The 24,568-nt window shown below is 33.7% G+C and overlaps 6 non-coding genes and 7 pseudogenes across 6 annotated transcripts; all 13 read right to left on the reverse strand.

Annotated features, from left to right (window-relative positions):
* Positions 1 to 4,637: 4,637 nt before the first annotated feature.
* LOC139763770 (5S ribosomal RNA) lies at positions 4,638 to 4,756 on the reverse strand. The gene has a single exon (XR_011716249.1). It is a non-coding gene; the product is annotated as a 5S ribosomal RNA (ribosomal RNA).
* A 1,449-nt stretch (positions 4,757 to 6,205) lies between these two features.
* Positions 6,206 to 6,324, reverse strand: LOC139763788 (5S ribosomal RNA; annotated as a pseudogene).
* Positions 6,325 to 7,788: 1,464 nt separating this feature from the next.
* LOC139763773 (5S ribosomal RNA) lies at positions 7,789 to 7,907 on the reverse strand. The gene has a single exon (XR_011716252.1). It is a non-coding gene; the product is annotated as a 5S ribosomal RNA (ribosomal RNA).
* Positions 7,908 to 9,374: 1,467 nt separating this feature from the next.
* On the reverse strand, positions 9,375 to 9,493 carry LOC139763771 (5S ribosomal RNA). The gene has a single exon (XR_011716250.1). It is a non-coding gene; the product is annotated as a 5S ribosomal RNA (ribosomal RNA).
* A 1,463-nt stretch (positions 9,494 to 10,956) lies between these two features.
* On the reverse strand, positions 10,957 to 11,075 carry LOC139763796 (5S ribosomal RNA; annotated as a pseudogene).
* Positions 11,076 to 12,505: 1,430 nt separating this feature from the next.
* LOC139763745 (5S ribosomal RNA) lies at positions 12,506 to 12,622 on the reverse strand (annotated as a pseudogene).
* Positions 12,623 to 14,406: 1,784 nt separating this feature from the next.
* Positions 14,407 to 14,523, reverse strand: LOC139763776 (5S ribosomal RNA). The gene has a single exon (XR_011716255.1). It is a non-coding gene; the product is annotated as a 5S ribosomal RNA (ribosomal RNA).
* A 1,466-nt stretch (positions 14,524 to 15,989) lies between these two features.
* Positions 15,990 to 16,106, reverse strand: LOC139763744 (5S ribosomal RNA; annotated as a pseudogene).
* Positions 16,107 to 17,571: 1,465 nt separating this feature from the next.
* Positions 17,572 to 17,690, reverse strand: LOC139763762 (5S ribosomal RNA). Its single transcript, XR_011716241.1, has one exon. It is a non-coding gene; the product is annotated as a 5S ribosomal RNA (ribosomal RNA).
* A 1,478-nt stretch (positions 17,691 to 19,168) lies between these two features.
* On the reverse strand, positions 19,169 to 19,284 carry LOC139763735 (5S ribosomal RNA; annotated as a pseudogene).
* A 1,469-nt stretch (positions 19,285 to 20,753) lies between these two features.
* On the reverse strand, positions 20,754 to 20,872 carry LOC139763781 (5S ribosomal RNA). The gene has a single exon (XR_011716259.1). It is a non-coding gene; the product is annotated as a 5S ribosomal RNA (ribosomal RNA).
* Positions 20,873 to 22,800: 1,928 nt separating this feature from the next.
* On the reverse strand, positions 22,801 to 22,917 carry LOC139763739 (5S ribosomal RNA; annotated as a pseudogene).
* A 1,467-nt stretch (positions 22,918 to 24,384) lies between these two features.
* Positions 24,385 to 24,501, reverse strand: LOC139763793 (5S ribosomal RNA; annotated as a pseudogene).
* Between the last annotated feature and the right edge of the window lie 67 nt (positions 24,502 to 24,568).

Below are 24,568 nucleotides of genomic sequence, written 5' to 3' on the forward strand. Positions count from 1 at the left end.
TGAAAACAAAATAATCATATCAAAAGAGAAAGATGGATCAAGGAACTTCTAAGACAGAGCTAATTGAAAACAGATTCAAAATCATCCATATCTGATTAAGATGTGTCTTCCATCAAATGGAAAAGTACTTGTGTCATCATTATTCAAAATAACGATATTTAATATCATATATGATTTTTTTTTTTTTTGCTGTCTCCCGCGTTTGCGAGGTAGCGCAAGGAAGCAGACGAAAGAAATGGCCCAACCCACCCCCATACACATGTATATACATACGTCCACACACGCAAAATATACATACCTACACAGCTTTCCATGGTTTACCCCAGACGCTTCACATGCCTTGATTCAATCCACTGACAGCACGTCAACCCCGGTATACCACATCGCTCCAATTCACTCTATTCCTTGCCCTCCTTTCACCCTCCCGCATGTTCAGGCCCCGATCACACAAAATATTTTTCACTCCATCTCTCCACCTCCAATTTGGTCTCCTTCTAATCGTTCCCTCCACCTCCGACATATATATTCTCTTGGTCAATCTTTCCTCACTCATTCTCTCCATGTGCCCGAACCATTTCAAAACACCCTCTTCTGCTCTCTCAACCACGCTCTTTTTATTTCCACACATCTCTCTTACCCTTACGTTACTTACTCGATCAAACCACCTCACACCACACATTGTCCTCAAACATCTCATTTCCAGCACATCCATCCTCCTGCGCACAACTCTATCCATAGTCCACGCCTCGCAACCATACAACATTGTTGGAACCACTATTCCTTCAAACATACCCATTTTTGCTTTCCGAGATAATGTTCTCGACTTCCACACATTCTTCAAGGCTCCCTGAATTTTCGCCCCCTCCCCCACCCTATGATCGACTTCCGCTTCCATGGTTCCATCCGCTGCCAGATCCACTCCCAGATATCTAAAACACTTCACTTCCTCCAGTTTTTCTCCATTCAAACTCACCTCCCAATTGACTTGTAAACGCAAAATAGGGAAGAAAACATTAAACAGGAAATAAAACATTTTTCATATGTATATATATGTATGTGTGTGTGTGTGTATATGTACGTATGTATGTGTGTGTGTGTGTATGTGTATATGTATATGTAAAAAAAAAAAAAAAAAAAAAAAAAAAAAAAAAAAAAAATATGTATATATATATATGTATATTATCCCTGGGGATAGGAGTGAAAGAATACTTCCCACGTATTCCTCGCGTGTCGTAGAAAGCGACTAAAGGGGACGGGAGCGGGGGGCCAGAAATCCTCCCCTCCTTGTATTAACTTTCTAACATGGGAAACAGAAGAAGGAGTCACGCGGGGAGTGCTCATCCTCCTCGAAGGCTCAGAGTGGGGTGCCTAAATGTGTGTGGATGTAACCAAGATGTGAAAAAAGGAGAGATAGGTAGTATGTTTGAGGAAAGGAACCTGGATGTTTTGGCTCTGAGTGAAACGAAGCTCAAGGGTAAAGGGGAAGAGTGGTTTAGGAATGTCTTGGGAGTAAAGTCAGGGGTTAGTGAGAGGACAAGAGCAAGGGAAGGAGTAGCAATACTCCTGAAACAGGAGTTGTGGGAGTATGTGATAGGATGTAAGAAAGTAAATTCTCGATTAATATGGGTAAAACTGAAAGTTGATGGAGAGAGGTGGGTGATTATTGGTGCATATGCACCTGGGCATGAGAAGAAAGATCATGAGAGGCAAGTGTTTTGGGAGCAGCTGAACGAGTGTGTTAGTGGTTTTGATGCACGAGACCGGGTTATAGTGATGGGTGATTTGAATGCAAAGGTGAGTAATGTGGCAGTTGAGGGAATAATTGGTATACATGGGGTGTTCAGTGTTGTAAATGGAAATGGTGAAGAGCTTGTAGATTTATGTGCTGAAAAAGGACTGATGATTGGGAATACCTGGTTTAAAAAGCGAGATATACATAAGTATACTTATGTAAGTAGGAGAGATGGCCAGAGAGCGTTATTGGATTACGTGTTAATTGACAGGCGTGCGAAAGAGAGACTTTTGGATGTTAATGTGCTGAGAGGTGCAACTGGAGGGATATCTGATCATTATCTTGTGGAGGCTAAGGTGAAGATTTGTATGGGTTTTCAGAAAAGAAGAGTGAATGTTGGGGTGAAGAGGGTGGTGAGAGTAAGTGAGCTTGGGAAGGAGACTTGTGTGAGGAAGTACCAGGAGAGACTGAGTACAGAATGGAAAAAGGTGAGAACAATGGAAGTAAGGGGAGTGGGGGAGGAATGGGATGTATTTAGGGAATCAGTGATGGATTGCGCAAAAGATGCTTGTGGCATGAGAAGAGTGGGAGGTGGGTTGATTAGAAAGGGTAGTGAGTGGTGGGATGAAGAAGTAAGAGTATTAGTGAAAGAGAAGAGAGAGGCATTTGGACGATTTTTGCAGGGAAAAAATGCAATTGAGTGGGAGATGTATAAAAGAAAGAGACAGGAGGTGAAGAGAAAGGTGCAAGAGGTGAAAAAAAGGGCAAATGAGAGTTGGGGTGAGAGAGTATCATTAAATTTTAGGGAGAATAAAAAGATGTTCTGGAAGGAGGTAAATAAAGTGCGTAAGACAAGGGAGCAAATGGGAACATCAGTGAAGGGCGCAAATGGGGAGGTGATAACAAGTAGTGGTGATGTGAGAAGGAGATGGAGTGAGTATTTTGAAGGTTTGTTGAATGTCTTTGATGATAGAGTGGCAGATGTAGGGTGTTTTGGTCGAGGTGGTGTGCAAAGTGAGAGGGTTGGGGAAAATGATTTGGTAAACAGAGAAGAGGTAGTGAAAGCTTTGCGGAAGATGAAAGCCGGCAAGGCAGCAGGTTAGGATGGTATTGCAGTGGAATTTATTAAAAAAGGGGGTGACTGTATTGTTGACTGGTTGGTAAGGTTATTTAATGTATGTATGTCTCATGGTGAGGTGCCTGAGGATTGGCGGAATGCGTGCATAGTGCCATTGTACAAAGGCAAAGGGGATAAGAGTGAGTGCTCAAATTACAGAGGTATAAGTTTGTTGAGTATTCCTGGTAAATTATATGGGAGGGTATTGATTGAGAGGGTGAAGGCATGTACAGAGCATCAGATTGGGGAAGAGCAGTGTGGTTTCAGAATTGGTAGAGGATGTGTGGATCAGGTGTTTGCTTTGAAGAATGTATGTGAGAAATACTTAGAAAAGCAAATGGATTTGTATGTAGCATTTATGGATCTGGAGAAGGCATATGATAGAGTTGATAGAGATGCTCTGTGGAAGGTATTAAGAATATATGGTGTGGGAGGAAAGTTGTTAGAAGCAGTGAAAAGTTTTTATCGAGGATGTAAGGCATGTGTACGTGTAGGAAGAGAGGAGAGTGACTGGTTGTCGGTGAATGTAGGTTTGCGGCAGGGGTGTGTGATGTCTCCATGGTTGTTTAATTTGTTTATGGATGGGGTTGTTAGGGAGGTAAATGCAAGAGTTTTGGAAAGAGGTGCAAGTATGAAGTCTGTTGGAGATGAGAGAGCTTGGGAAGTGAGTCAGTTGTTATTCGCTGATGATACAGCGCTGGTAGCTGATTCATGTGAGAAACTGCAGAAGCTGGTGACTGAGTTTGGTAAAGTGTGTGGAAGAAGAAAGTTAAGAGTAAATGTGAATAAGAGCAAGGTTATTAGGTACAGTAGGGTTGAGGGTCAAGTCAATTGGGAGGTGAGTTTCAATGGAGAAAAACTGGAGGAAGTGAAGTGTTTTAGATATCTGGGAGTGGATCTGGCAGCGGATGGAACCATGGAAGCGGAAGTGGATCATAGGGTGGGGGAGGGGGCGAAAATTCTGGGAGCTTTGAAGAATGTGTGGAAGTCGAGAACATTATCTCGGAAAGCAAAAATGGGTATGTTTGAAGGAATAGTGGTTCCAACAATGTTGTATGGTTCCGAGGCGTGGGCTATGGATAGAGTTGTGTGCAGGAGGATGGATGTGCTGGAAATGAGATGTTTGAGGACAATGTGTGGTGTGAGGTGGTTTGATCGAGTGAGTAACGTAAGGGTAAGAGAGATGTGTGGAAATAAAAAGAGCGTGGTTGAGAGAGCAGAAGAGGGTGTTTTGAAGTGGTTTGGGCACATGGAGAGAATGAGTGAGGAAAGATTGACTAAGAGGATATATGTGTCGGAGGTGGAGGGAACGAGGAGAAGAGGGAGACCAAATTGGAGGTGGAAAGATGGAGTGAAAAAGATTTTGTGTGATCGGGGCCTGAACATGCAGGAGGGTGAAAGGAGGGCAAGGAATAGAGTGAATTGGAACGATGTGGTATACCGGGGTTGACGTGCTGTCAGTGGATTGAATCAAGGCATGTGAAGCGTCTGGGGTAAACCATGGAAAGCTGTGTAGGTATGTATATTTGCGTGTGTGGACGTATGTATATACATGTGTATGGGGGGGGGTTGGGCCATTTCTTTCGTCTGTTTCCTTGCGCTACCTCGCAAACGCGGGAGACAGCGACAGAGTATAATAAAAAAAAGTAATAATATAAAACATAGATAGGCAAAAATATTTAAACTAAATAAGGAAAATTAATCAGTTAAATATCATATACAAAGGTGAAGGTATCAATATCTGTAAGAATATACGACAATGGAAAGAAAGGTAATTATATATCAAAATGCCAACAGCATCTGGTGTTCCCAGGCAGTCACCCATCTAAGTACTAACCAGACCCAACGCTGTTTAACTTCGCTGATCGGACGAGAAGCGGTGTTTTCAACGTGGTGTGGCCGTTGACAATAATATTGAACAAACATCTCCTATTTATTTTGCGATCAGCTTACCGTAACAGAAAGATTATTAAGTAAAGTCTTATTGACAATGAGATTTGCCTCAATCAATACATCATATGAAAATTTATGTCATTATACAACCAAGTTCCAGTAAACCATATATAAACACGACAATGAAAGACTGATCTGAGTCGTACAACTCATGAGGTATTCATCCCACACGGTGATGTTCAAAAACCAATTACTGCCAATCATATTATAAAGAACCTACAATCTTTAAGGTGGAAATAAATGAAGAAATACATATGACACTATTGAAGGCGTTACTGGAGTATGGTATTTCCAAAATATGTAAAAATGGTTTTAAGAATGTCACTCTATGTATAAATCGGATCCAGGTCTTTGTAGGCCATTAATATAGAAAAAGAAATACTTATATTACTTAAAATGTAGCATTAGTGCAGTAACACAGGATATGGAAAACAAATTTCATTAAAAACGATTGTAAAAAGAAGATAGAAACATTAAGAGGTAAAAGTACAGAGCAAAAATAAAGAAACGTTTAAAATGAAAAAGAAAATGACTTGCAGGAGAAGAGGGAATAAAAGGTAAGAAAGTGATACAAACCAGTATATTTATAATTTATTAATTAAACAGAATATATGTTATCTGAGATTTGACAATCTAAAGTACGAAGATACTATCAATGGATCTTACATTAATAAAATGCTCACAAACTAAACGAATATTCAGTTAAAAGGTTAAGACAACTGTATGAAGAAATATTCTTGTAATATTGTAAAAATGCTGTACTAAAGCTACAAATACTATTTCCAAACTATACTATGGATATTCATAAAATGACACATAAGATATCAGTACACAAGGTTAGCTATAAATCAACAAGGGATAAAACTAACCATTAGGGAACTTGATTGATAACAAAGATATCCATTACCATCAAAATGGTTTACTACTAAATAAAGAATCTAAAATGAACTGGCAATCCATCACAAAACCATGTATGAAACTCTGATGCGAGGAAGGAGAATACTTAGTTTTCCTTGACTTCCCTAAGGCATCTGATACAGTAAATTGCAGAGTTCCAATGAAAACAAAATAATCATATCAAAAGAGAAAGATGGACCAAGGAAGTTCTAAGACACAGCTAATTGAAAACAGATTCAAAATCATCCATATCTGATGAAGATGTGTCTTGCATCAAATGGAAAAGTACTTGTGTCATCATTATTCAAAATAATGGTATTTAATATCATGTATACTATAAACGTAAAATAGGGAAGAAAGCCTTAAACAGGAAATAAAACATAGATAGGCAAAATATTTAAACTTAAAATAGGAAAATTAATCAGTCAAATATGATATAGAAAGGTGAAGGTATCAGTATCTATGAGAACATACGACAATGAAAGAAAGGTAAATACATAATAATATGCCAACAGCATCTGGTGTTCCCAGGCGGTCACCCATCCAAGTACTAACCAGACCCAACGCTGCTTAACTTCGCTGATCGGACGAGAAGCGGTGTTTTGAAAGTGGTGTGGCCGTGTACAATAATATTGCACAACCATCTACTATTTATCTTGCAATCAGCTTACCGTAACAGAAAAATTAAGTAAAGTCTTATTGAAAATGAGAGTTGCCTCAATCAATACATCATATAAAAATGTATATCATTATACAACTAAGTTCCAGTAAACCATATATAAACACGACATTGAAAGACTGATCTGAGTCCTACAACTCATGAGGTATTCATCACACATGGTGATGTTCAAAAACCAAATACTGCCAATCATATTATAAAAGAACCTACAACCTTTAAGGTGGAAATAAATGAAAACATACATATGACACTATTGGAAGCCGTTAGTGGATTATGGCATTTCCAAAATATGTAAAAATGTTTTTAACAATGTCACTCTATGTATGAATCGGATCCAGGTCTTTGTAGGTCTTTAATATAGAAAAAGAAATACTTATATTACCTAAAAATGTAGCATGTATGCAGTAACACAGGATATGGAAAACAAATTTTATTAAAAACGATTGTAAAAAGAAGATAGAAATATTAATAGGTAAAAGTACTGAAGAAAAATAAAGAAACGCTGAAAATGAAAAAGAAGATGACTTGCAGGAGAAGAGCGAATAAAAGAGAAGAAAGTGATACAAAGCAGCGTCCAGAATTGAAAAGTATATTTATAATTTATTACTAAAACAGAATATATATTATCTGAGATTTGACAATCTAAAGTACGAAGATACTCTCAGTGGATCTTTCATTAATAAAATGCTCACAAACTAAAGGAATATTCAGTTAAAACATTAAGACAACTGTATGAAGAAATATTCTCGTAATATGTTAAAAATGCTGTACTAACGCTATAAATACTATTTCCAAACTATACTGTGGATATTCATAAAATGACACAAGATATCAGTACACAATGTTGGCTATAGATCAACAAGGGATAAAACTAACCATTAGGGAACTTGATTGATAACAAAGATATCCATTACCATCAAAATGGTTTACTACTAAGTAAACAAACTAAAATGAACTGGCAATCCATCACAAAACCATTTATGAGACTCTGATGCGAGGAAGGAGAATACTTAGTTTTCCTTGACTTCCCTAAGGCATCTGGTACAGTAAACTGTAGAATTCCAATGAGAAGAAAATAATCATATCAAAAGAGAAAGATGGTTCAAGGAAGTTCTAAGACACAGCTAATTGAAAACATATTCAAAATCATCTATATCTGATTAAGATGTGTCTTGCATCAAATGGAAAAGTACTTGTGTCATCATTATTCAAAATAACCATATTTGATATCATATACAATGCAAACGTAAAATAGGGAAGAAAGCCTTAAACAAGAAATAAAACATAGATAGGCAAAATATTTAAACTAAAAGAGGAAAACCAATCAATCAAATATAGTATACAAAGGTGAAGGTATCAGTATCTATAAGAACATACGACAATGAAAAGAAAGATAAATACATATCAAAATGTCAACAACATCTGGTGCTCCCAGGCGGTCACCCATCCAAGTACTAACCAGACCCAACGCTGCTTAACTTCGCTGATCGGACGAGAAGCGGTGTTTTGAAAGTGGTGTGGCCGTTGACAATAACATTGCACAAACATCTCCTGTTTATCTTTCGATCAGCTTTCAGTAACAGAAAGAATATTAATCAAGGTCTTATTGACAATGAGAGTTGCCTCGATCAATACATCATATCAAAATATGTCATTATACAATCAAATTCCAGTAAACCATACATAAACACGACAATGAAAGACTGATCTGAGTCCTTCAACTCATGAGGTATTCATCACACACGGTGATGTTCAAAAGCCAATTACTGCCAATCATATTATAAAAGAAACTACAACCTCTAATGTGGAAATAAATGAAAACATACATATGATACTATTGGATGCCGTTAGTGGATTATGGCATTTCCAAAATATTTAAAAATGGTTATAACATTGTCACTCTATGTACAAATCGGATCCAGGTCTTTGTAGGCCATCAGTTTAGAAAAAGAAATACTTATATTACTTAAAAATGTAGCATTTTTGCAGAAACACAGGATATGGAAAACAAATTTGGTTAAAAACGGTTGTAAAAAGAAGATAGAAACATTAAGTGGTAAAAGTAAAAAACAAAAATAAAGAAACGCTGAAAATGAAAAAGAAAATGACTTGCAGGAGTAGAGGGAGTAAAAGATAAGAAATTGATCCAAAGCAGCGTCCAGAATTGAAAAGTATACTTTAAATTCATTAATAAATCAGATTATATTTTTTCTGGGATTTGACAATCTAAAGTACGAAGATACTATCAGTGGATCTTACATTAATAAAATGATCACAAACTAAACGAAAATACAGTTGAAACATTAAGACAACTGTATGAAAAAATATTCTCGTAATATGGTAAAAATGCTGTAGTAAAGTTACAAATACTATATCAAAACTATACTGTGGATATTCATAAAATGACACTTAAGTTATCAGTACACAAGGTTGGCCATAAATCAACAAGGGATAAAACTACCCATTAGGGAACTTGATTGATAACAAAGATATCCATTACCATCAAAATGGTTTCCTACTAAGTAAAAAAACTAAAATGAACTGGCAATCCATCACAAAACCATTTATGAAACTCTGATGCGAGGAAGGAGAATACATAGTTTTCCTTGACTTCCCTAAGGCATCTGATACAGTAAACTGCAGAATTCCAATGAAAACAAAATAATCATATCAAAAGACAAAGATGGATCAAGGAAGTTCTAAGACACAGCTAATTGAAAACAAATTTAAAATCATCCATATCTGATTAAGATGTGTCTTGCATCAAATGGAAAAGTACTCGTGTCATCATTATTCAAAATAACGATATTTGATATCATATATAATGGAAACGTAAAATAGGGAAGAAAGCCTTAAAAAGGAAATAAAACATAGATAGGCAAAATATTTAAAATAAAAGAGGAAAATTAATCAATCAAATACAGTATACAAAGGTGAAGGTATCAGTATCTGTGAGAACATACGACAATGAAAAGAAAGGTAATTATATATCAAAATGAAAACAGCATCTGGTGTTCCCAGGCGGTCACCCATCCAAGTACTAACCAGACCCAACACTGCTTAACTTCGCTGATCGGACGAGAAGCGGTGTTTTCAACGTGGTGTGGCCGTTGACATTGATATTGTACAAACATCTTCTGTTTATCTTTCAATCAGCTTACAGTAACAGAAAAAATATTAATCAAAGTCTTATTGAAAATGAGAGTTGCCTCAATCAATACATCATATGAAAATGTATGACATTATACACCCAAGTTCCAGTAAACCATATATAAACACGACAATGAAAGACTGATCTGAGTCCTACAACTCATGAGGTATTCATCACACACGATGATGTTCAAAAACCAATTACTGCCAATCATATTATAAAAGAACCTACAACCTTTAAGGTTGAAATAAATGAAAACATACATATGACACTATTGGATGCCGTTAGTGGATTATGGCATTTCCAAAATATGTAAAAATGGCTTTAACAGTGTCACTCTATGTATAAATCGGATCCAGGTCTTTGTAGGCCATTAGTTTAGAAAAAGAAATACTTACATTACTTAAAAATGTAGCATTTATGCAGTAACACAGGATATGGAAAACAAATTTGATTAAAAACGATTGTAAAAAGAAGATAGAGACATTAATAGGTTAAAGTACTAAACAAAAATAAAGAAACGCTGAAATTGAAAAGGAAGATGACTTGCAGAAAAAGAGGGAATAAAAGATAATAAAGGGATACAAAGCAGCATCCAGAATTGAAAAGTATATTTATAATTTATTACTAAAACATGATATATACTATCTGAGAATTGACAATCTAAAGTACGAAGATACTCTCAGTGGATCTTTCATTAACAAAATGCTCATAAACTAAAGGATATTCAGTTAAAACATTATGACAACTGTATGAAGAAATATTCTCGTAATATGTTAAAAATGCTGTACTAACGCTATGAATACTATTTCCAAACTATACTGTGGATATTCATAAAATGACAAAAGATATCAGTACACAATGTTGGCTATAGATCAACAAGGGATAAAACTAACCATTAGGGAACTTGATTGATAACAAAGATATCCATTACCATCAAAATATTTTACTACTAAGTAAACAAACTAAAATGAACTGGCAATCCATCACAAAACCATTTATGAAACTCTGATGCGAGGAAGGAGAATACTTAGTTTTCCTTGACTTCCCTAAGGCATCTGGTAAAGTAAACTGCAGAATTCCAATGAAAACAAAATCATATCAAAAGTGAAAGATGGATCAAGGAAGTTCTAAGACAAAGCTAATTGAAAACAGATTCAAAATCATCCATATCTGATTAAGATATGTCTTGCATCAAATGGAAAAGTACTTATGTCATCATTATTCAAAATAACGATATTTGATATCATATATAATGCAAACGTAAAATAGGGAAGAAAGCCTTAAACAGGAAATAAAACATAGATAGGCAAAATATATAAACTAAAAGAGGAAAATTAATCAATCAAATATAGTATACAAAGGTGAAGGTATCAGTATCTATAAGAACATACGACAATGAAAAGAAAGGTATTTATATATCAGAATGCCAACAGCATCTGGTGTTCCCTGGCGGTCACCCATCCAGGTACTAACCAGACCCAACGATGCTTAACTTGGCTGATCGGACGAGAAGCGGTCTTTTCAACGTGTTGTGGCCGTTGACAATAATATTGCACAAACATCTCCAGTTTATATTTCAATAAGCTTACAGTAAGAGAAAGAATATTAATCAAAGTCTTATTGACAATGAGAGTTGCCTCAATCAATACATCATATGAAAATGTATGTCATTATACAACCAAGTTCCAGTAAACCATACATAAACATGACAATGAAAGACTGATCTGAGTCCTACAACTCATGAGGTATTCATCACACACGGTGATGTTCAAAAACCAATTACTGCCAATCATATTATAAAAGAACCTACAACCTTTAAGGTTGAAATAAATGAAAACATACATATGACACTATTGGAAGCCGTTAGTGTATTATGGCATTTCCAAAATATGTAAAAATTGATTTAACAATGTCACTCTATGTATAAATCGGATCGAGGTCTTTGTAGGTCATTAGTTTAGAAAAAGAAATACTTATATTACTTAAAAATGTAGCATTTACGCAGAAACACAGGATATGGAAAACAAATTTGATTAAAAACGATTGTAAAAAGAAGATAGAAACATTAAGAGGTAAAAGTAGAAAACAAAAATAAAGAAACGCTGAAAATGAAAAAGAAAATGACTTGAAGGAGAAGAGGGAATAGAAGATAAGAAATTGATAGAAAGTAGCGTCCAGAATTGAAAAGTATACTTATAATTTATGAATAAAACAGATTATATTTTATCTGAGATTTGACAATCTAAAGTACGAAGATACTATCATTGGATCTGTTGAAACATTAAGACAACTGTATGAAGAAATATTCTCGTAATATGGTAAAAATGCTGTAATAAAGCTACAAATACTATTTTCAAACTATACTGTGGATATTCATGAAATGACACTTAAGTTATCAGTACACAAGGTTGGCCATATATAAACAAGTGATAAAACTACCCATTAGGGAACTTGATTGATAACAAAGATATACATTACCATCAAAATGGTTTTCTACAAAGCAAACAAACTAAAATGAACTGCAATCCATCAAAAAACCATTTATGAAACTCTGATGCGAGGAAGGAGAATACTTAGTTTTCCTTCAATTCCCTAAGGCATCTGATACAGTAAACTGCAGAATTCCATTCAAAACAAAATAATCATATCAAAAGAGAAAAATGGAACAAGAAAGTTTTCAGACACAGCTAATTGAAAACAGATTCAAAATCATACATATCTGATTAAGATTTGTCTTGCATCAAATGGAAAAGTACTTGTGTCATCATTATTCAAAATAAGGGTATTTAATATCATATATACTGTAAACGTAAAATAGGGAAGAAAGCCTTAAACAGGAAATATAACATAGATAGGCAAAATATTTAAACTTAAAATAGGAAAATTGATAAGTCAAATATGATATACAAAGGTGAAGGTATCTGTATCGATGAGAGCATACGACAATGAAAAGAAGGTAAATACATATCAAAATGCCAATAGCATCTGGTGCTCCCAGGCGGTCACCCATCCAAGTACTAACCAGACCAAACGCTGCTTAATTTCGCTGATCGGACGAGAAATGGTGTTTTCAACGTGGTGGCCGTTGAAAATAATATTGCACAAACATCTGTTTATTTTTCAATCAGCTTACAGTAACAGAAAGAAAATTAATCAAAGTCTTATTGACAATGAGAGTTGCCTCAATCAATACATCATATGAAAATGTATGTCATTATACAACCAAGTTTCAGTAAACCATATAGAAACACGACAATGAAAGACTGATCTGAGTCCTACAACTTATGAGGTATTCATCACACTCGGTGATGTTGAAAAACCAATTACTGCCAATCATACTATAAAAGAACCTACAACCTTTACGGTTGAAATAAATGAAAACATACATATGACGATTTTTGATGCCGTTAGTGGATTATGGCATTTCCAAAATATGTAGAAATGGTTTTAACAATGTCACTCTATGTATAAATCGGATCCAGGTCTTTGTAGGCCATTAGTTTAGAAAAAGAAATTCTTATATTACTTAAAAATGTAGCATTTATGCAGAAACACAGGATATGGAAAACAAATTTGGTTAAAAACTATTGTAAAAAGAAGATAGAAACATTAAGAGGTACAAGTACAAAAGAAAAATAAAGAAACGCTGAAAATGAAAAAGAAAATAAATTGTAGACGAAAAGGGAATAAAAGATAAGGAAGTGATACAAAGCAGCGTCCAGAACTGAAAAGTATAATTATAATCTATGAATAAAACAGATTATATTTTATCTGAGATTTGACAATGTAAAGTACAAAGATACTATCAGTGGATATTACATTAATAAAATGCTCACAAACTCAACGAAAATACAGTTGAAACATTAATACAACTGTATGAAGAAATATTCTCGTAATATGGTAAAAAATGCTGTAGTAAAGCTACAAATACTATTTTCAAACTATAGTGTGGATATTCATAAAATGACACTTAAGTTATCAGTACACAAGGTTGGCCATAAATCAACAAGGGATAAAACTACCCATCAGTGAAATTGATTGATAGCAAAGATATCCATTACCATCAAAATGGTTTCCTACTAAGTAAACAAACTAAAATGTACTGGCAATCCATCACAAAACCATTTATGAAACTCTGATGCGAGGAAGGAGAATACTTAGTTTTCCTTGACTTCCCTTAGGCATCTGATACAGTAAATTGCAGAATTTACGAATAAAACAGATTATATTTTATATGAGATTTGACAATCTAAAGTACGAAGATACTATCAGTGGATATTACATTAATAAAATGCTCACAAACTAAACGAAAATACAGTTGAAACACTAATACAACTGTATGAAGAAATATTCTCGTAATATGGTAACAATGCTGTAGTAAAGCTACAAATACTATTTCCAAACTATACTGTGGCAATCTGGCAATCCATCACAAAAATATTTATGAAACTCTGATGCGAGGAAGGAGAATACTTAGTTTTCCTTGACTTCCCTGAGGCATCTGATACAGTAAACTACAGAATTCCAATGAAAACAAAATAATCATATCAAAAGAGAAAGATGGATCAAGGAAGTTCTCAGACACAGATAATTGAAAACAGATTCAAAATCATCCATATCTGATTAAAATGTGTCTTGTATCAAATGGAAAAGTACTTGTGTCATCATTATTCAAAATAAGGGTATTTAATATCTAATATACTGTAAACGTAAAATAGGGAAGAAAGCCTTAAACAGGAAATATAACATAGATAGGCAAAATATTTAAACTTAAAATAGGAAAATTAATCAGTCAAATATGATATACAAAGGTGAAGGTATCAGTATCTATGAGAACATACGACAATGAAAAGAAAGGTAAATACATATCAAAATGCCAACAGCATCTGGTGTTCCCAGGCGGTCACCCATCCAAGTACTAACCAGACCCAACGCTGCTTAACTTCGCTGATCGGACGAGACGCGGTGTTTTCAACGTGGTGGCCGTTGACAATAATATTGCGCAAACATCTCCTATTTATCTTGCAATGAGCTGACCGTAACAGAAAGATTATTAAGTAAAGTCTGATTGACAATGAGAGTTGCCTCAATCAATAAATCATATGAAAATGTATGTCATTATACAACCAAGTTCCAGCAAACCATATATAAACACGACAATGAAAGACTGATCTGAGTCCTACAACTCATGAGGTATTCATCACATACGGTGATGTTCAAAAACCACTTACTGTCAATCATATTGTAAAAGAACCTACAACGTTTAAGGTGGAAATAAATGAAAACATACATATGACACTATTGGAAGCCGTTAGTGGATTATGGCATTTCCAAAATAGGTAAAAATGGTTTTAACAATGTCACTCTATGTATAAATCGGATCCACGTCTTTGTAGGCCATTAGTATAAAGAAATACTTATATTACTTAAGAATGTAGCATTTATGCAGAAACACAGGATATGGAAAACAAATTTGGTTAAAAACGATTGGAAAAAGAAGATAGAATAATTAAGTGGTAAAAGTAAAAAACAAAAACAAAGAAACGCTGAAAATGAAAAAGAAAATGACTTGCAGGAGAAGAGGGGATAAAAGATAAGAAAGTGATACAAAGCAGCGTGCAGAATTGAAAGGTATACTTATAATTTACGAATCAAACAGATTATATTTTATCTGAGATTTGACAATCTAAAGTACGAAGATACTATCAGTGGATATTACATTAATAAAATGCTCACAAACTAAACGAAAATACAGTTGAAACATTAATACAACTGTATAAAGAAATATTTTCGTAATATGGTAAAAATGCTGTAGTAAAGCTACAAATACTATTTCCAAACTATACTGTGGATATTCATAAAATGACACTTAAGTTATCAGTACACAAGGTTGGCCATAAATCAGCAAGGGATAAAACTACCCATTAGGGAAATTGATTGATAACAAAGATATCCATTACCTTCAAAATGGTTTCCTACTAAGTAAACAAACTAAAATGAACTGGCAATCCATCACAAAACCATTTATGAAACTCTTATGCGAGGAAGGAGAATACTTAGTTTTCCTTGACTTCCCTAAGGCATCTGATACAGTAAACTGCAGAATTCCAATGAAAACAAAATAATCATATCAAAAGAGAAAGATGGATCAAGGAAGTTCTCAGACACAGCTAATTGAAAACAGATTCAAAATCATCCATATCTGATTAAGATGTGTCTTGCATCAAAGTGAAAAGTACTTGTGTCATCATTGTTCAAAAGAAGGGTATTTGATATCATATATACTGTAAACGTAAAATAGGGAAGAAAGCCTTAAACAGGAAATATAACTTAGATAGGCAAAATATTTAAACTTAAAATAGGAAAATAAATCAGTCAAATATGACATACAAAAGTGAAGGTATAAGTATCTATGAGAGGAAACGACAATGATAAGAAAGGTAAATACATATCAAAATGCCAACAGCATCTGGTGTTCCCAGGCGGTCACCCATCCAAGTCCTAACCAGACACAACGCTGCTTAATTTCGCTGATCGGACGAAAAACGGTGTTTTCAACGTGGTGGCCGTTGACAATCATATTGCACAAACATCTGTTTATCTTTCAATCAGCTTACAGTAACAGAAAGAATATTAATCAAAGTCTTTTTGACAATGAGAGTTGCCTCTATCAATACATCATATGAAAATGTATGTCATTATACAAACAAGTTCCAGTAAACCATATAGAAACACGACAATGAAAGACTGATCTGAGTCCTACAACTCATGAGGTATTCATCACACTTAGTGATGTTCAAAAACCAATTACTGCCAATCATACTATAAAAGAACCTACAACCTTTAAGGTTGAAATAAATGAAAACATACATATGACGATATTGGATGCCGTTAGTGGATTATGGCATTTCCAAAATATGTAGAAATGGTTTTAACAATGTCACTCTATGTATAAATCGGATCCAGGTCTTTGTAGGCCATTAGTTTAGAAAAAGAAATACTTACAATACTTAAAAATGCAGCATTTATGCAGAAACACAGGATATGGAAAACAAATTTGGTTAAAAATGATTGTAAAAAGAAGATAGAAACATTAAGAGGTATAAGTACAAAACAAAAATAAAGAAACGCTGAAAATGAAAAAGAAAATAAATTGCAGGCGAAAAGGGAATAAAAGATAAGAAAGTGATACAAAGCAGCGTCCAGAATTGAAAAGTATAATTATAGTCTATGAATAAAACAGATTATATTTTATCTGAGATTTGACAATGTAAAGTACGAAGATACTATCAGTGGATATTACATTAATGAAATGCTCACAAACTCAACGAAAATACAGTTGAAACATTAATACAACTGTATGAAGAAATATTCTCGTAATATGGTAAAAATGCTGTAGTAAAGCTACAAATACTATTTCCAAACTATACTGTGGATATTCATAAAATGACACTTAAGTTATCAGTACACAAGGTTGGCCATAAATCAACAAGGGATAAAACTACCCATCAGTGAAACTGATTGATAACAAAGATATCCATTACCATCAAAATGGTTTCCTACTAAGTAAACAAAATAAAATGAACTGGCAATCCATCACAAAACCATTTATGAAACTCTGATGCGAGGAAGGATAATACATAGTTTTCCTTGACTTCCCTAAGGCATCTGATACAGTAAACTGCAGAATTCCAATGAAAACAAAATAATCATATCGAAAGAGAAAGATGGATCAAGGAAGTTCTCAGACACAGCTAATTGAAAACAGATTCAAAATCATCCATATCTGATTAAGATGTGTCTTGCATCAAAGTGAAAAGTACTTGTGTCATCATTGTTCAAAAGAAGGGTATTTGATATCATATATACTGTAAACGTAAAATAGGGAAGAAAGCCTTAAACAGGAAATATAACAGATAGGCAAAATATTTAAACTTAAAATAGGAAAATAAATCAGTCAAATATGACATACAAAAGTGAAGGTATAAGTATCTATGAGAGGAAACGACAATGAAAAGAAAGGTAAATACATATCAAAATGCCAACAGCATCTGGTGTTCCCAGGCGGTCACCCATCCAAGTACTAACCAGACCCAACGCTGCTTAACTTCGCTGATCGGACGAGAAGCGGTGTTTTCAACGTGGTGTGGCCGTTGACAATAATATTGCACAAACATCTCCTATTTATCTTGCAATCAGCTTACCGTAACAGAAGATTATTAAGTAAAGTCTTATTGACAATGAGAGTTGCCTCAATCAATACATCATATGAAAATGTATGTCATTATACAACCATGTTCCAGTAAACCATATATAAACACGACAATGAAAGACTGATCTGAGTCCTACAACTCATGAGGTATTCATTACACATGGTGATGTTCAAAAACCAATTTCTGCCAATCATATTATAAAAGAACCTACAACCTTTAAGGTGGAAATAAATGAAAACATACATATGGCACTATTGGAAGCCGTTGGTGGATTATGGCATTTTCAAAATATGTAAAAATGGTTTTAACAATGTCAAACTATGTATAAATCGGAAACAGGTCTTTGTAGGCCATTAATGTACAAAAAGAAATACTTATATTACTTAAAAATGTAGCATTTATGCAGTAACACAGGATATGGAAATCAAATTTGATTAAAAACGATTGTAAAAAGAAGATAGAAACATTAATAGGTAAAAGTACTGAACAAAAACAAAGAAACGTAGATAATGAAAAAGAAGATGGCTTGCAGGAGAAGATGGAATAAAAGATAAGAAAGTGATACAAAGCAGCGTCCAGAAATGAAAAGTATATTTATTATCTATTAATAAAACAGAATATATATTATCTGAGATTTGACAATCTAAAGTACGAAGATACTATCTGTGGATCTTACATTAATAAAATGCTCACAAACTAAACAAATATCAAATTAAAACATTAAGACAACTGCATGAAGAAATATTCTCGTAATATGGTAAAAATGCTGTACTAAAGATACAAATACTATTTCCAAACTATACTCTGGATATTCATAAAATGACACTTAAGATATCAGTACACAAGGTTGGCCATAAATCAACAAGGGATAAAACTAACAATTAGGGAACTTGATTGATAACAAAGATATCCATTACCATCAAAATGGCTTCCTACTAAGTAAACAAACTAAAATGAACTGGCAATCCATCACAAAACCATTTATGAAACTCTGATGCGAGGAAGGAGAATACTTAGTTTTCATTGACTTCCCTAAGGCATCTGGTACAGTAAACTGCAGAATTTCAATGAATTCCAATGAAAACAAAATAATCATATCAAAAGAGAAAGATGGATCAAGGAAGTTCTAAGACACAGTTAATTGAAAACAGATTCAAAATCATCCATATCTGATTAAGATGTGTCTTGCATCAAATGGAAAAGTACTTATGTTATCATTATTCAAAATAACGATATTTAATATCATATAAAATGTAGACGTAAAATAGGGAAGAAAGCCTTAAACGGGAAATAAAACATAGATAGGCAAAATATTTAAACTAAAAGAGGAAAATCAATCAGTCAAATATGACATACAAAGTGAAGGTATAAGTATCTATGAGAGACATACGACAATGAAAAGAAAGGTAAATACATATCAAAATGCCAACAGCATCTGGTGTTCCCAGGCGGTCACCCATCCAAGTACTAACCAGACACAACGCTGCTTAACTTCGCTGATCGGACGAAAACGGTGTTTTCAACGTGGTGGCCGTTGACAATAATATTGCACAAACATCTCTATTTATCTTTCAATCAGCTTACAGTAACAGAAAGAATATTAATCAAAGTCTTATTGACAATGAGAGTTGCCTCAATCAATACATCATATGAAAATGTATGTCATTATACAACCAAGTTCCAGTAAACCATATAGAAACACGACAATGAAAGACTGATCTGAGTCCTACAACTCATGAGGTATTCATCACACTTCGGTGATGTTCAAAAACCAATTACTGCCAATCATACTATAAAAGAACCTACAACCTTTAAGGTTGAAATAAATGAAAACATACATATGACGATATTGGATGCCGTTAGTGGATTATGGCATTTCCAAAATATGTAGAAATGGTTTTAACAATGTCACTCTATGTATAAATCGGATCCAGGTCTTTGTAGGCCATTAGTTTAGAAAAAGAAATACTTACATTACTTAAAAATGCAGCATTTATGCAGAAACACAGGATATGGAAAACAAATTTGGTTAAAAATGATTGTAAAAAGAAGATAGAAACATTAAGAGGTATAAGTACAAAACAAAAATAAAGAAACGCTGAAAATGAAAAAGAAAATAAATTGCAGGCGAAAAGGGAATAAAAGATAAGAAAGTGATACAAAGCAGCGTCCAGAATTGAAAAGTATAATTATAGTCTATGAATAAAACAGATTATATTTTATCTGAGATTTGACAATGTAAAGTACGAAGATACTATCAGTGGATATTACATTAATGAAATGCTCACAAACTCAACGAAAATACAGTTGAAACATTAATACAACTGTATGAAGAAATATTCTCGTAATATGGTAAAAATGCTGTAGTAAAGCTACAAATACTATTTCCAAACTATACTGTGGATATTCATAAAATGACACTTAAGTTATCAGTACACAAGGTTGGCCATAAATCAACAAGGGATAAAACTACCCATCAGTGAAACTGATTGATAACAAAGATATCCATTACCATCAAAATGGTTTCCTACTAAGTAAACAAAATAAAATGAACTGGCAATCCATCACAAAACCATTTATGAAACTCTGATGCGAGGAAGGATAATACATAGTTTTCCTTGACTTCCCTAAGGCATCTGATACAGTAAACTGCAGAATTCCAATGAAAACAAAATAATCATATCGAAAGAGAAAGATGGATCAAGGAAGTTTTCAGACACAGATAATTGAAAACAGATTCAAAATCATCCATATTTGATTAAAATGTGTCTTGCATCAAATGGAAAAGTACTTGTGTCAACATTATTCAAAATAAGGGTATTTAATATCATATATACTGTAAACGTAAAAAGGGAAGAAAGCTTTAAACAGGAAATATAACATAGATAGGCAAAATATTTAAACTTAAAATAGGAAAATTAATCAGTCAAATATGATATACAAAGGTGAAGGTATCAGTATCTATGAGAACATACGGCAATGAAAAGAAAGGTAAATACATATCAAAATGCCAACAGCATTTGGTGTTCCCAGGCGGTCACCTATCCAAGTACTAACCAGACCCAACGCTGCTTAACTTCGCTGATCGGACGAGAAACGGTGTTTTCAACGTGGTGTGGCCGTTGACAATAATATTGCACAAACATCTCCTATTTATCTTGCAATCAGCTTACCGTAACAAAAAGATTATTAAGTAAAGTCTTATTGACAATGAGAGTTGCCTCAATCAATAAATCATATGAAAATGTATGGCATTATACAACCACGTTCCAGTAAAGCATATATAAACACGACAATGAAAGAGTGATCTGAGTCCTACAACACATGAGGTATTCATCACACACATTGATGTTCAAAAACCACTTACTGCCAATCATATCATAAAAGAACCTGCAACGTTTACGGTGGAAATAAATGAAAACATACATATGACACTATTGGAAGCCTTTAGTGGATTATGGTATTTCCAAAATATGTAAAAATGGTTTTAACAATGTCACTCTATGTATAAATCGGATCCACGTCTTTGTAGGCCATTGGTATAGAGAAAGAAATACTTACATTACTCAAAAATGTAGCATTTATGCAGAAACACAGGATATGGAAAATAAATTTGGTTTAAAACTATTGTAAAAAGAAGATAGAAACATTAAAAAGTAAAAGTAAAAAACAAAAATAAAGAAACGCTGAAAATGAAAAAGAAAATGACTTGCAGGAGAAGAGGGGATAAAAGATAAGAAAGTGATACAAAGCAGCGTGCAGAATTGAAAGGTATACTTATAATTTACGAATCAAACAGATTATATTTTATCTGAGATTTGAAAATCTAAAGTACGAAGATACTATCAGTGGATATTATATTAATAAAATGCTCACAAACTAAACGAAAATACAGTTGAAACATTAATACAACTGTATAAAGAAATATTCTCGTAATATGTTAAAAATGCTGTAGTAAAGCTACAAATACTATTTCCAAACTATACTGTGGATATTCATAAAATGACACTTAAGTTATCAGTACACAAGGTTGGCCATAAATCAACAAGAGATAAAACTACCCATTAGGGATATTGATTGATAACAAAGATATCCATTACCATCAAAATGGTTTCCTACTAAGTAAGCAAACTAAAATGTACTGGCAATCCATCACAAAACCATTTATGAAACTCTGATGCGAGGAAGGAGAATACTTAGTTTTCCTTGACTTCCCTTAGGCATCTGATACAGTAAACTGCAGAATTTACGAATAAAACAGATTATATTTTATATGAGATTTGACCATCTAAAGTACGAAGATACTATCAGTGGATATTACATTAATAAAATGCTCACAAACTAAACGAAAATACAGTTGAAACATTGATACAACTGTATGAAGAAATATTCTCGTAATATGGTAAAAATGCTGTAGTAAAGCTACAAATACTATTTCCAAACTGTACTGTGGATATTCATAAAATGACACTTAAGTCATCAATACACAAGGTTGGCCATAAATCAGCAAGGGATAAAACTACCCATTAGGGAAAGTGATTGATAAGAAAGATATCCATTACCTTCAAAATGGTTTCCTACTAAGTAAACAAACTAAAATGAACTGGCAATCCATCACAAAACCATTTATGAAACTCTTATGTGAGGAAGGAGAATACTTAGTTTTCCTTGAATTCCCTAAGGCATCTGATACAGTAAACTGCAGAATTCCAATGAAAACAAAATAATCATATCAAAGGAGAAAGATGGATCAATTAAGTTCTCAGACACAGATAATTGAAAACAGATTCAAAATCATCCATATCTGATTAAGATGTGTCTTGCATCAAATTGAAAAGTACTTGTGTCATCATTGTTCAAAATAAGGGTATTTAATATCATATATACTGTAAACGTAAAATAGGGAAGAGAGCCTTAAACAGGAAATATAACATAGGCAAAATATTTAAACTTAAAATAGGAAAATAAATCAGTCAAATATGACATACAAAGGTGAAGGTATAAGTATCTATGAGAGCATACGACAATGAAAAGAAAGGTAAATACATATCAAAATACCAACAGCATCTGGTGTTCCCAGGCGGTCACCCATCCAAGTACTAACCAGACACAACGCTGCTTAATTTCGCTGATCGGACGAGAAACGGTGTTTTCAACTTGGTGGCCGTTGACAATAATATTGCACAAACATCTGTTTATCTTTCAATCAGCTTACAGTAACAGAAAGAATATTAATCAAAGTCTTATTGACAATGAGAGTTGCCTCAATCAATACATCATATGAAAATGTATGTCATTATACAACCAAGTTCCAGTAAACCATATAGAAACACGACAATGAAAGACTGATCTGAGTCCTACAACTCATGAGGTATTCATCGCACTCGGTCATGTTCAAAAACCAATTACTGCCATTCATACTATAAAAGAACTTACAACCTTTAAGGTTGAAATAAATGAAAACGTACATATGACGATATTCGATGCCGTTAGTGGATTATGGCATTTCCAAAATATGTAGAAATGGTTTTAACAATGTCACTCTATGTATAAATCGGATCCAGGTCTTTGTAGGCCATTAGTTTAGAAAAAGAAATACTTACATTACTGAAAAATGTAGCATTTATGCAGAAACACAGGATATGGAAAACAAATTTGGTTAAAAACTATTGTAAAAAGAAGATAGAAACATTAAGAGGTACAAGTACAAAACAAAAATAAAGAAACGCTGAAAATGAAAAAGAAAATAAATTGCAGGCGAAAAGGGAATAAAAGATAAGAAAGTGATACAAATCAGCGTCCAGAATTGAAAAGTTTAATTATAATCTATGAATAAAACAGATTATATTTTATCTAAGATTTGACAATGTAAAGTACGAAGATACTATCAGTGGATATTACATTAATGAAATGCTCACAATCTCAACGAAAATACAGTTGAAACATTGATACAACTGTATGAAGAAATATTCTCGTAATATGGTAAAAATGCTGTAGTAAAGCTACAAATACTATTTCCAAACTATACTGTGGATATTCATAAAATGACACTTAAGTTATCAGTACACAAGGTTGGCCATAAATCAACAAGGGATAAAACTACACATCAGTGAAAGTGATTGATAACAAAGATATCCATTACCATCAAAATGGTTTCCTATTAAGTAAACAAACTAAAATGAACTGGCAATCCATCACAAAACCATTTATGAAACTCTGATGCGAGGAAGGAGAATACATAGTTTTCCTTGACTTCCCTAAGGCATCTGATACAGTAAACTGCAGAATTCCAATGAAAACAAAATAATCATATCAAAAGAGAAAGATGGATCAAGGAAGTTCTCAGACACAGATAATTGAAAACAGATTCAAAATCATCCATATCTGATTAAAATGTGTCCTGCATCAAATGGAAAAGTACTTGTGTCATCATTATTCAAAATAAGGGTATTTAATATCATATATACTGTAAACGTAAAATAGGGAAGAAAGCCTTAAACAGGAAATATAACATACGTAGGCAAAATATTTAAACTTAAAATAGGAAAATTAATCAGTCAAATATGATATACAAAGGTGAAGGTATCAGTATCTGTGAGAACATACGACAATGAAAAGAAAGGTAAATACATATCAAAATGCCAAAAGCATCTGGTGTTCCCAGGCCGTCACCCATCCTAGTACTAACCAGACCCAACACTGCTTAACTTCGCTGATCGGACGAGAAACGGTGTTTTCAGCGTGGTGGCCGTTGACAATAATATTGCACAAACATCTCCTATTTATCTTGCAATCAGCTTACCATAACAGAAAGATTATTAAG

Source organism: Panulirus ornatus, chromosome 47 (assembly GCF_036320965.1).
Source record: "Panulirus ornatus isolate Po-2019 chromosome 47, ASM3632096v1, whole genome shotgun sequence".
In the NCBI taxonomy this organism is placed as follows: Eukaryota; Metazoa; Arthropoda; class Malacostraca; order Decapoda; family Palinuridae; genus Panulirus; species Panulirus ornatus.